The sequence below is a fragment of the Stigmatopora argus genome, chromosome 2, assembly GCF_051989625.1.
Source record: "Stigmatopora argus isolate UIUO_Sarg chromosome 2, RoL_Sarg_1.0, whole genome shotgun sequence".
In the NCBI taxonomy this organism is placed as follows: domain Eukaryota; kingdom Metazoa; phylum Chordata; class Actinopteri; order Syngnathiformes; family Syngnathidae; genus Stigmatopora; species Stigmatopora argus.
Window position 1 is genome coordinate 440,001 of NC_135388.1, and position 13,871 is coordinate 453,871.

General features: G+C 42.8%; 1 protein-coding gene across 1 annotated transcript in view; it reads right to left on the reverse strand.

Annotated features, from left to right (window-relative positions):
• znf536 (zinc finger protein 536) overlaps nucleotides 1-13,871 on the reverse strand; it is a 278,695-nt gene that overhangs the window by 187,196 nt on the left and 77,628 nt on the right. The window contains exon 2 of the mRNA XM_077620102.1: nucleotides 13,105-13,191. The gene's annotated coding sequence lies outside the window, so the exon portion shown is untranslated. The remainder of the gene's footprint in view (nucleotides 1-13,104; nucleotides 13,192-13,871) is intronic.

Sequence of the window (13,871 nt, forward strand, 5' to 3'; positions counted from 1 at the left end):
GTTCTTGGGATGTAGGAGGAAAGGAAGGTTTGTGGGTCGGCCTCAAAGCTAAAAAAATAAAAATAATAATAATAAAAAATTAAAAAATAATAATTGGGATTTTATTTTGTGCGCTCCATATGATTTGCTGTGCGCAGAAAAGACAAGACTAGTGCGCAATTGCGCACGCGCGCAGCTTAGAGGGAACATTGAAGTTGGAGTACCCGGAGTAAACCCACGTGAGCCCGGGGAGAACACGCAAACGCCACACGGGAAGGTACGGACCTGGGATCGAACCCTCGAGCTCATAACCGCATTGCCGACGACGACCGGCCCTCCCTCGTAAACAAATCGGACGTCTATCGGCGTCGACGACGACGGGGAAACGGGGTCACGCCATCCCAGCCGAGTTAAAGAAAGACTCCTTTGACGCGGTTGTCGTGGTGACACGACAAGCGGCTAATCTGTTGCTTTTTATAATACGGCATTAGGCACTTATCGTGGCAAATCTAAATCTGACAAGAATGAGTCGTTTAATTCGCGGCGTTGGGATCATTTGCATTCCTGCGTACATTTCCAGCGCAATTAAGCAAACGTGGCGTGCAAAAGGGTGCCGTGCACTCGCTAGCCTTAAGCCGACTTCGGTCGGGGTTTGCCTTCTTTTTTGGGTTTTTGGTTTTTTTCTTGGCTGACGGCGAGCGGCGTGCGTCTAAGCCAACGGCAGCCTTTAGCGTGTCTTAACGGGATTATTTGCCGCCTTGTGTCGTATTGTTCGCCCAATTTCACGGCGGCGGCGAAGGGCGGCGTCTATTTGCGTGAGCCGTTCCGTCGTAGCCTATTTCTGACACCGACTTGTGGATATTTCAAAGGCGGCGCCGGCGCTTATCCTCCATAAAAGCCGCCGTACGCCTGGGGAAAAAAACGGCGTTCCCCGGGCGCCGCGACGTCGCGGAAGTACGGGAGTAAAAGACTTGTTTAAAAAAAAAAACGTCTCTTTTAATTGCGTCTCGCCATTCGTTAGCGACGGCCTTCCGAAGAACGGACATATTTTTTGTCATTTTGCCGGAAGGAAACGGAATGGAGTCAAAAATGAGGCTTTGATCGATTTAATTTGCAAAGAATTCAAAACGATAATCCAGTCATTTGGATTAGGTTTGTCGCCATAAAAAAATGTTGGCGATATAAACAGGGCTCATTTTTCCTATTAAAAAGCATCAATAATAAATATTTAAAAGCTACATGGCCCCCACAGTTCCCGACGTTGCGTGATAAAAAGGGTATAAGGGAATATAAAACGGCCCAGATTATAACACTGCAAAAAAACCTCGTCTTATAATCGGGCCAATACGGTGATCCCTTAAATATCGCAGTTAATGTTGACCAAACATGGCCGCAATAATCGAAAAACCGCAAAGTACCCCTATTAAAAATATATATTTTTTTCTTCAAGTGCTAGTAGCAAGAGTGGCTTATATGAACTTTAAAAAATAAAAAATGTCAATAATTTTTCCCAGAAAAAATACTTTAATGTAGTGAAGCCGTGAAATAGCGAGGGATTACTGTATTCTGACTTTTGAATTCTGCGGATGGCTCTCAAGGAAAAGCATTACATATTCGTATTGTTTCTGGCTAAAAGGTTTCCGCCCCCTGCTTTCCAGGTCGCATTATAATTTACCGTCTTTTCCCCGCCTTAGAAATAAGGGCGTCGATCGGAGGGGTATCGGCAAAAAAGCGGATGCGAAAACGTCAACATGGGCACGCACGCCGCGAGAACAAGCGTCAACGGATGAGTGGGCCCCCGCGACTGCTTCCACAATAGCCCGTGTGATCTCGCCGTCGACTCATCCGAGCGACTTACACGCCGAGCGTGTGATGTCTGACGCCTCTTTGAGCGCCGCCTGGAAGCCAAAGCCAGGCGGTGAGCAGCCACTTGTAGATATTTCAAAGACACGGCGCCATTTCTTTTCAATAAAAGCCCAGCCAGTCCCCAGGCGGCGCTCCCGCAAAAAAAAAAAACGCTGCCAAACGCCTTTAAGCGTCCGGCTTCGCCGACTATCCTCTTGAAGGCCGACGCCGAACGCGTCTTCGCCTTTGAGGTCTCGTTTAATCGCGGCGTGTTTTTTTTTCTTCCCCGGCGATATCGGCGGATTTTCCACGTCGCCGTAACGCAGTGGTGTGCCGTCAGGGCCTTCAAGGCCTTCTCTGCTAGCCTAAGAAATATCTGAATCACAGACTGATGTTAATTATATTTTGTCCATCAATACTTATTAAATAATTCCAAATTGTCTGTTAGCGTCCTTTCATTGCCTTTCCCCCCTGGTTGCACTGCTTCCAAATGTGTGTTTACATATTGAAGCATTTAACCAATCACATTTCAGCCATTATTTGTTGCCAGGGTCAGAAATTTGCCTCAAGGCCTTCACAATCACTTCTGCAGGCTCTGCTGCATAAAACAAGCGCCGATAAGACTGTTGCTTTAACCAATCAGATTTTGAGTTGGCCACACCACAATGCCTTCTCGCAGGTGTAGGGATACGTCATCGCTTTCACCAACTATGATTGGCTAGTGATTAGCCAGAGCTACCAAACTGTATCTGGAGTGAGCTGCACAAGCAAATATATTGTCGTGTTGATTTAAAGCCGTTTTCAAGACGGACTATGTCAGAAATACAACAGGACAGGCTGGACTTTCAGCATTAGCTTCGATGGCGATAGAAAAGAAGGAAGGAAGAAAGGAGGATGGATATTGTATACAGTTAAAAAGGATTTTTGCTGAGTACAATATGGCTATATTCCGAAATAATATTTCAATTGTGGGCCAAGTTCTGATATCTGAAAAGCTCCAGTGTTTGTATTTAAGATCCAATTTTTGTATTTAATCACTAAATGCGGCTAGGAAGTGGATTTTACCCCATTTTAGTGCAATTTTTGCCGTTTTGCTATTGACGTCCATCGCTGTCTTTTCCCGGGAAAAAAATCACCCTCCTGGCCCAGTTGTAATGTCTGAAAAGCTCCAGTATTTGTATTTACCGTATTTTCACGACTATAAGGCGCACTACATGATAAGGCGCACCCTCAATGAATGACACATTTTAATTTTTTTTCCATATATAAAGCACACAGGATTATAAGGCGCACTGTCTATTTTGGAGAACATTTAAGACTTAAGTGCGCCTTATAGTCGTGAAAATACGGTAATCATTAAATGCCGCTATGAAGTGGATTTTAGCCGTTGAAGGCCCTAGGAGAAAATGCACGGACCGCCACCGGATCCGACGGACGGCAAACCGCTGAGCTGTACTCTAATAACTAAGGAGACTATTCAGCCTTAATTGATATGGCCTTTCTTAGCATGAAAAGAACAATTATTTGCCGCGCCGCGTGCTTCTGGCGCTCACAGCTAGCAATCAACACAAAGTGCCCCAAGTGGAAGCAACACACACACACAGAAACACACACAAACGCACACACAAACGCACACACACACATTCCACCTAAGAGAGGAATTAAAGAAGCGCACTTTATTTGATTCGCCCTCCAGGAAAAACAATCGGGGATGATAAAAACATAAGCGAGAGAATTAGCGGAGGAATGTCTGGGAGGGAGGCGCTCGCTAACACGCTAACGCGCTAACCCGACCACTCTTTAGCATAATAAACAACGTTCAAGAGCGATGTGGTTGGCGTGTATTTTTTTCTTTTTTTTCTTTCTTGGTCTTTGAAACATTTCTCACGGGAGGAAAAATAAAGAGGGCGTACAAATATTTAAAGGAAGGCCCTTTTGATTTGATTGCGGCGAACATTTATTCACTTTTGTTTGAACGCTTTAATGCATTTCTTATCGTGGAAAAATTCACATATGCTTTTCGTTATTGAAATGATTGGACCGAGGACAAATCTTTACGGACCTAAATGGTGGCAAAACACAAATAAAAACCGGAATGGTGCAGATTTACTTGAAATCGGGTTTTTTAATTGTTTTAATTTTTTTTAATAAAGAGACTGTATTTGGTTAGTGGTTAGCGTGTTGGGCTCGCAGTTCTAAGGTCTTGGGTTTGAGCCCAGGTGGGTCGGTCCAGTGTGGAGGTTGCGTATTCCTCCCGAAACCCAAAAACATGCATGCTAGGCTAGGCTAGCTGGTTGAGAATATTATATCTAAAATGGTCTAAAAAACCGGAATATTCAGGACTTTTGATCCAGTTCTTTTAATCCATTTATAAAAAAAAATATCTAAATATTATATCTAAACTGGTCTAAAAAAAACGGAATATTCAGGACTAAAATCTAAAAATATATTTAAAAAAAGCTCAAATAAACATTGTTTTAGATCTATAAAAAACGGAATATTCAGGACTTTTGATCCAGTTCTTTTAATCCATTTATAAAAATCAAAAAAATCAAAATATTATATCTAAAATGGTCTGGCCCACACGAAACCAAGTTGACGTTAATGCGGCCAGCGTCCCCCCAAACCCGAGTTTGACACCCTTGTTTTAGACCTTTTCCGATTATTTGTATTTTCGGGCAATGTCCCGTTGATATTCCATTTTTTGGCAAAACAAAAATACCAATCAACTCTCAAACGAACTCGCTAATAGACGCCCAATCACGTCTTATCCTTCTACCACAAATTTAACAAAAATGAGCCGCCGTCCAATCCATTTGAAGCGGGAAGGCTGCCACCCAATGAATGCGTTCTCTGTCACTCAACATAAAAAAAAAACAATTTTCCCTATCGTCGGCGCGTATACGGAAAAGGCTTTGGCGGCGTATGTTTACCGACGTGTCGTCGTGTTTGCTCCAGATTGGAAGTGTTTGTCTTTTGACGGGGGCGGCCTATCTTTCAGGAAAACAAAACACACGTGTAGCGTCAAAACGTGTCAAATACAGAAGAAAGATCTTTGCCAAATAAAGACGAGGCGGGCTTTAAACGCCACCACCACCACGACATGAAGGCGAGAAGCGCGTGCAAACTTTTTTTTTGGTTTGTTTTGCTCGATTCTCTCGTTCTCGCTCGGAAAAAAAAAGGAGGGGAGCCCGTTCGCTAACTCGCTAGCTTTTCCCGCCCGAGCGTGTCCCACATCTGGACGTGAACTGTTTAAATAACGCGGCGTGAAAAAGGAGAATATTTGGCTCGTCGCGGCTCCCCAGGTAATTTGCGCACTCCAGATATTTTTATCCTGTCCAACGTCTTTCAGGCGTGGCGTCGACGCGCATCATCAAACGGCGGCGCGTGATAAATATTCAAAGAAAACATGCTCGCCTCGTAAAATAAATGAGCTTTGTGCGAGAGCGCCGGGCGGTTGAGCGGGAGGGGAACGCTTTTAACGCAACTTTGGATTGACGTTTCTCCTCCTTTTTTGCAGCTTTTTGTTTTGACGCTTGCACTCGAGCTAGGATAACGGCGACTTGACGCGGAACGCCCGCGTCAAGGTGAACCGCCGCTAACGACTAGCATGGCAATGACTTGGCGGAACCGCCGACAAATTTGGGCGATTCGAACGTGACGGCGGCGGACGTCCGAGCCGTTCGGAGCGGGAGGGTCGGTAGCGAACGGATATTCCTTTGTTTGTTTGTCAAGCGTTCGTCACCTGTGAATGACGGCTAACGGCGAGTAACGACGGCTAAATCCAGTTCTTTTAATCTGTAAATGTAATTTTTTAATCAATTTTTTCTGTTTTTAGTTCAAAAATCAGTTTGTAAAATCTAAAAATATATTTAAAAAAGCTAAAATAAACATTGTTTTAGATCTATATAAAAAAACGGAATATTCAGGGATTTTAATCCAGTTCTTTTAATCCATAATTGTAATTTTTTAATCATTTTTTTCTGTGTTTTTAGTTCAAAAATAATTTTGTAAAATCTAAAAATATATTTAAAAAAGCTAAAATAAACCTTGTTTTCGATCTATAAAAACGGAATAGTCAGGGATTTTAATCCAGTTCTTTTAATCCATAATTGTAATTTTTTAATCATTTTTTCTGTGTTTTTAGTTCAAAAATAATTTTGTAAAATCTAAAAATATATTTAAAAAAGCTAAAATAAACCGTGTTTTAGATATATAAAAAACGGAATATTCAGGGCTTTGAATCCAGTTCTTTTAATCCATAATTGTAATTTTTTAATCATTTTTTTCTGTGTTTTTAGTTCAAAAATCATGTTGTAAAATCTAAAAATATATTTTAAAAAATCTAAAATAAACATTGTTTTCGATCTATAAAAAACGGAATATTCAGGGATTTTAATCCAGTTCTTTTAATCCAGTCTGACACCCCTGGTCTAATTAATTTGGACTGGAATGAAAGACCAATGAGTGAAGAAGGAAAATGTCCAAATATGGTCACGCAAAACCCGATACTTGTTCATCGAATATCGTAGACTCGGCGCTATCCGGATCGGACAGGTGAGTACGACGGATACTTTTGACAAGCTGTCACCCAAACCGAGGTAAGCGAGTGAAGAATGTAAAGCCTTGATGAGATTCTCCCCGACGCGGCGTTTAATATCGGCGCCGCGTTTTTCCTCATCTTTGGACGAGCGCTTTCGCCGAAGTGAAAAAAAAAATAGAATAAAAGTCAGCGCGCCGGAACATGAAAGCAATCAAGGCGTGTGATTTAACAACGTCCCGGGATCGTTAAATACGTCGGCGTCCGCTCCGCCTTTAGCGTGCGTCCCCGACGGAAAACACAAGCCAAACGGAATGAAGCTGCCTTTTTGGGTTTTTTTTTTTATCTACTTCCTGCGGCGGTCCGTCCGTCAACGTTGTTTTTTTTCTTTTTCCATCCCACAAGTACAAATGTCAACTGTGAGCAGTTTGCGGACTCCCCGCTAAGCTCTTGGAGCGCGCCGATCCAGACGGACGAGCCGCATCTTCTGGACTCTTGGCACGCCCGTCCGGCGTCCGGCCGGCGTCCGTCCATTTCAGCGCGTGTAAATTTACGGCAGAATACGACTAAAAAGAAGACACAGACGTGAGTGTGTCAACTCATTCTTGAGTGCTGAAACTCCAAATTGACATTCATTCATTTTCTGAACCGCTTCACCTCACAAGGGTGCTGGAGCCTATCGCAGCTGTCGGGACGCCCTGAATCGGTGGCTAGCCAATAGCAGGGGTGTCAGACTCGGGTTGGTTCGCGGGCCGCGTTAACGTCAACTTGATTTCACGTGGGCCGGACCATTTTAGATATAATATTTAGATTTTTTTATTTTATAAATGGATTAAAAGCCCTGAATATTCAGTTTTTTTATAGATCTAAAACAAGGTTTATTTTAGCTTTTTTAAATATATTTTTAGATTTTACAAAATGATTTTTGAACTAAAAACACAGAAAATGGATTAAAAAATGACAATGATTGATTTAAAAGGGGGAAAATGAGGAAATGGAATATACATCTATACTCTTCATTTTAATTTGATCATGAAACAGAAAGTCGGCACTCATCATTGACTTTTGGGCCACACAAATTGATACGGCGGGCCAGATTTGGCCCCCGGGCCGCCACTTTGACACATGTGATTTAGACTGTTCAACTAGCTAGCCTAGCCTGCATGTTTTGGGATGAGGGAGGAAAGCAGAGTACCCGGAAAAAACCCACACAGGCACGCAAACTCCACATATTGAGGAGAGACCGGGAATCGAACCCTCGACACCAGAACTGTGAGGTCAACATGCTAAACACTCAACCACCGGGCCGCACTATTGGAATTTTTCTTCATTCATTCAATTTCTGAACCACGGATCCTCACAATCATCACGGGGGTGCTGGAGCCTATCCCAGCTGACTTGGGGCAAAAGGCGGGAGATATGCTGAATCGGTGGCCGGCCAATCACAGCGCACAAGGAGACAAAGGGCAAGCAATCATAGCAACTGTTAGGCAATTTAGAGTGTTCCACCAGTTAGCCTAGCCTATCAAGCATGTTTTTTGGGAAATAAATTGAAGTACTTGGAGAAAACCCACGCAAGCCCGCGAAGAAGATGCAAACTCACACAGGAGGACCAACCCGGGATCGAACCCAGAACCCTGGAACTGCGAGACTGATGCACTAAACACTCACGTGCTGAACGTTAAACCAAAGGAGTCCAAACTAACCCGTAGACGTCCAATCCATTTGAAGTGGGAAGGGCGGCAGCTGGACGTCCGTTGCCGTCAATGACGGGAAACAAAAACAATTTCAATGTGGAATTTACGGCTGCTTTTTTTTCAGTGTTTTGACTTGGTTTTAGTTTCACATAAACACGCATACGCACACAAACACACACACACACACACACACACACACCTTGAAAATGAGTGTGTGTGCCTCGTGATTATGACTCATGCATTATTCACTGGAAATGAAGAGAAGTACATTTGCATATTTATATGGATCAGGACCAAAATGTATAATGGATTTTTACTTGGGCCGTGACAGCTATCTATACTTTTGTCTAAAGTTCAACATCTTAGCAATGGCATTTATTAGCAAAATAAACAAGAATCAATCTGGTTTAGGAGGGTTGCATGACTTTTTACAAAATTACAAATTACATTTGGTGGTTTTCCCTCATTTATGCCATTGAAAAAAAGCTGTTTGGGGGTATTTTTCCTGTTTTACACATTTGATTTTTGAAATTTCACCTTTCTTCAATTTTTATAAACTAATTTTCTCATTAAGCATCGCAAGATTTACACATTTTTATTTTTCTGCTTTGATTGGATTTTTTTTTAATAAATACAGATTTGGTGGGTTTTTTGGGGGGTATTTTACACATTTGATTTTTGAAAATTCACCTTTCTTTATTTTTTGTTACCCATTTTCTCATTAAGCTTCGCAAGGTTTACACATTTATATTTTTCTGCTTATATTGGCAATTTTTTTATTTTTAACAAATTTTGTGTTTTTTGAGGGGGTATTTTTCCTTTTTCCCCCAAATTAGATTATTTTAAAATTTCACCATTCATTTTTCTGCTTTGACCGCCATTTTTTTTCTTACAAATACAGATTTAGTGTTTTTTCCTGGTTTATGCCATTTTCAAAAATAAGCTTTTTATTATATTTTTATTGACCCATTTCGAGGTAAAAAATAGCGCCGGGTCCAGTCCCTGGCCTAACGCAACCCGAGCGCACGATCCGATCAATGAACGCAAGCGCTATTGAGGAATTTTTTTTAAAAAAGCGCCCGTGGAAGCTCCCGTCGACTTTGTTGATTGTTAACAAACGCTCTTTTGTCGGCGACGTTCCTTCAAAACAAATTGCTAACGGAGCCGCTTTGGCGCAATCAAAGACATTTAAAAAAGCGCCGCGTCGAAGCCAAGCGCCGCCTCGGCGATAAAACGGCAAAGACGCCCCGTAGTGTCGTTCCCCCGTCCCGAGGGGGCGACGCCACGTGGCGTTAAAGGCAGGGCACGGATGGAAAAATACGACTAAAAGTCACGGGTGCGGCGGCGGCGGCGGCGGCGCCGCCATTAACTATTCAATAGCGCTGACAAGAAAAGTGATGACGCCTTCCACGTGAAATAAAGAGGGCGCTAAAACAGAAAATAAAAAAAAGTGCTGCGACGGGCGGAGGAAGGCGACGTTTGTTTGCGTATCGAGGTGCCGTCAAGATGGCGGCCGTGACCACCAAAAACGGCCACCGTATACGTTTGCTTCAGCGCTATTTTTTTCCGTTGTGGGGTTTCATTCGGGACGCTAAACTTTTCGTTTTGGCTCACGTTTGCACACTTTTGTCACGTTTGCACACTTTTGTCACGTTTGCCGGTCTTCAGGTGGTTTCCTAACGTATTTCGGATTGAATTGATATTTCGAGGACGTTTTGATTCCGTATGTAGAGGCATTCGTAAGTAGAGGTAACACAGTGTTTTCGTAACTTGGATTTTTTGCGTATCCTGGGAAATAAAAAGTTCCCATCATAACACGAATATTTCTTATGTCAAAGCATTCGTAAGTAGAGGTACCAATGGATTTTTTTTAACCTGGATTTTGTATGTTGGGAAAAAATGGGTCCCGTTGTAACCTGAATAATTCGTATATCGAAGCATTCGTAAGTAGAGGTATGACAGTATTTTGTTCCGGTATTTTGTGGCAATTTTTACATGGACTGGACTGTTTCATCCCTCACTTTTTGGTCGCTATCGTTTTATCCAGATCCTTCCGTTCCAATTAGTTTGACAATTACGATACGGTGACCGGCGGAACCCTCTGAGGGAGGATACTAAGCCTAAGCAGCCAAAATCAAAGCATTGCCATATTTGGTAGTGTGCCCCCTCCCCCCTCCGAACCAAAAAAACATTAACGCTCTCTCTTGTCTTTACATCACTGACCCGAAAAATGAACTCATCCGTTATCAAATTATGGCAAAATTTCTTTCCTGTCTTTTTTTACTTTTGACTCGATGACTCTAAAATGAAAATCATATCATGCAAGTGTGATAAAAACCCATTTTTGGTTAAGATATTTGTGACCTCTTTGACCTCACAACCCCAATATTGGAAAATACGGTCCTTTTTTTCTTGTTACCATGTGACAGTGTTATTCTGGAAAGAGCACTAAAAAGCGAAATTGGATCATTCTGGTTGTGACATCACAACCAGAATTGCCGTAAACAGTGATCGTTCCTCCATTCATTGTTTGAAAACAGCCCATTTTGAGCGCCAAATTGCTTTCATACGTGTCAAATGACATTTTTGCAGTGGGTAACATTTTTCCCTAGCACCTCCCGTTAACACATTATTTTTATTTTCCCGTCGCCATCGTTCGATCGCAACGTTTTTTTCCCTCATTGTTTCATCTCTCATTCTTTGCGTCTTTCCGTCGCTGTCACGTCGTTTTGTCGCGATTTACCGCTACCTATTGTTAGCGATCTGTGAATTCGGTCGGCGCTGTTCTTTTTTTATTTTTGCGTTTGTCACCCCTTTTGTTCCGTCTTTTGCCACTTTGTCACCTCGCCGTTTTCGGCGCCACGGGTTATTTCAAAAGCCCGCAAAATCCGCCGCGCTTTGGCGGGAGATGAGAGGAAGCCCAGTGAAAAACCACTTGAAAATACGCCGGCCGGGGGTTGCCAATGGAGGAGTCGCATTCATATACACCCCCCGCGCACCCCCACTTACTGACCCCGCCCCCCCCAGCTATCAGTAACGTTACAAGACGGATCCCAAGGGCTCGCCGGGATTTGCGCTAAACAAAGTATTCCCGCTAGGAAAACGGCGAGCTAATCCTTTTCAAGCGGACGCGGCGGACATGACTTTGCAAACAGACCCTCACATGTACAATTATGTCGGGTGAGGAGGGGCTTTCCGCTCTGTTTATTTACGACAGCGTGGAAAGGGAAGGTGGGATTTTTTTGTTGTTGTTGGTTTTTTTGCTGGGGTGATCACGCCATTGAGGGCATATGTTGTTTGAGGTTAAATTCTCCAAACAATGCGTTGGATTTTCATTTCTTATTTATGGCTAAATTCTAAATGCAGGCGGACCGGGGGATTAGTGGTTAACGCGTCGGCATCGCAGTTTGGAGATCGATGGTTCGATCCCAGGTTTGGACTTTACTGTGTGGAGTTTGCATGTTGTACCCTGGATTGCGTGGGTTTACTCCGGGTACTCCGATTTCTTCTTTAACGTCAACTCAATTTTATGTGGGCCGGATTTTAGATATAATATTTAGATATTTTTTTGTAAATGAATTAAAAGAACTGGATTAAAAGCCCTGAATATTCCGTTTTTATATATCTAAAACAATGTTTATTTGAGCTTTTTATATATATATATATATATATATATATATATATATACACACACATATATATATATATATATATATATATGTGTTTAGGTTTTACAAAATGATTTTTGAACTAAAAACAGAAAAAGATGGATTAAAAAGTGACAATTATTGATTTAAAAGGGGGAAAATCAGGAAATGTAATATACATCTACACTCTTCATTTGATTTTGATCTAAAACAGAAAGTCGGCACTCATGATTTACTTTCACGGGCCACACAAAATGATGCGGCGGGCCAGATTTGGCCCCCGGGCCGCCACTTTGACACCTGTGCTCTAGCTCTTAGCTAGGATTGGCTGTCCTTTGTCTCCTGGTGCCCTGCGATTGGCTGGCCACCGATTCAGGGTGCCTGAAGTCAGCTGGGATAGGCTCCAGCACCCCTCACAGCCCTCACGAGGATAAACGGTTCAAAAAAATGAATGAATTCTATCGGAATACAAAATGTCAGTATCTATAAGCATGCATGCATGCTAGGCTAGCGGGTTGAACACAGTTATGAGTAATTGGCTGCTTCAGCCATTCAGGGTGTCACGCGCACAGTTGGCTGGGCTAGGCTCCAGCACCCCCACGGCCCTGTTGTAGACGGAAAGGACTAATGAATAAACAAGAACGGCTTGAAAACACAGTGGTGTTTTCTTCAAAAATACTGGGAAGGTCCCAATTTTGGCCAAATTTGGTCCCCTCAACTACCTGACAAGAGTTAAAAGGACGTGACGCAAAGTGGCGGCGACGTCGAAGGCCACGGCGAACACGACGACGACGCCAAGGCGACGTGACAGGCGTGAGTGGCCAGAGGACATTCCCCAAATGAAAGCGAGGCGCTGGCGTCTCATCAATAAGTGAAAAAAGGCAGCAAAACAAAAGTATGCTGACTGGCGGCCGCTTTTGGAAAAGAAGGAAGGAAGAAATAATGACTTGTGCTTTTGCCGCTTTTTTTGCTGCTTTTCTGGCGCTTCTCCTAACAAACGAAGCTTGTGACACGCCACAAAATGCCAACCCCATTTTTTCTTGATTTTCTGGAAAGGTACAAACTTGACAATGATGCTCAGATGTGGCAAAAAAATGTCAGTTTCAACTTTTAATGCCTGACATATATTTTTTGTTTTCATATGCTTATATTGCTCTCTCAAACTTGCGGCCTGGGGACTCATTTTGGCCCACGAGAATATATTTTTTAAATGCTGCTAGGAAGTGGATTTTACCCGTTGAAGGCGCTACGAGAAAATGCACGGACCGCCACTGCCTACCGCTCCCATTGGCTGTCAAGCAACCACTGCCTACTGCGCATAGATGGCTGGGATGAGCTCCAGCACCCCTCGTCAAGCGAAGCGAAAAGGAAAAGGAATGAATGAATGATTTCCTACCAGAAGTCCACCGTCCCCATGAACGTCGTCGTCGTCCTTAGCATAAGCTCGTTAGCTTGCGGCTCTCTGCTGGAAACGGAGTCGTTTCTAAAAAGCAAAAAGAAGAACCTTGTTAAAGAAAAACTGCAGTGTGTGTGTGCGCTTGTGTAAGTGTGCGTTTTATGGTGAAACAATGTGACACCAAGTGATCTTCATCTTCTCCTTCCATGGTGGCCTAAATGATGAGCATTAGCGGCTAAATGGCCCTCACGTCCAACGCCGTCTTCTAAGCTAATTGCTAATTAGGACGGCGGGCCAGGCAATCAGTGTCCACGCCCCATTCGTGTCCTTCTTAAAAATAACCGGCTCTTAACCTTTGACCCCGAGCCCATCAGCGAGCCATCTCGCCGCACGAAAGGAGAATTCCCGGCCAGAAAACCAATAGAAGAAGAATATTCCACCTCTGACGCCATTAGTTCCATCCCATAAACACCCAGTTGGCGTACGGCCATAGACATATACGTTTAGAGATATTAATACATATCCTATATATTTATACAGGTCATTTAACCATCTCCTTAAAATGTGGCATCGCCCTTTTTCTCCATGAATAATAACTTTCCATTCAATTATGCAAACGTGTTATTAAAGTCAGAATTGGATGAGAAGAAATAGGTTTAAAATATATATATATATATATATATATATATATTTCACGGAATTGGGATATTTCCCGTAAAATAATCATCATGCTGACAAGTCCATTTTAAGGAGAGGGTAAAAATACA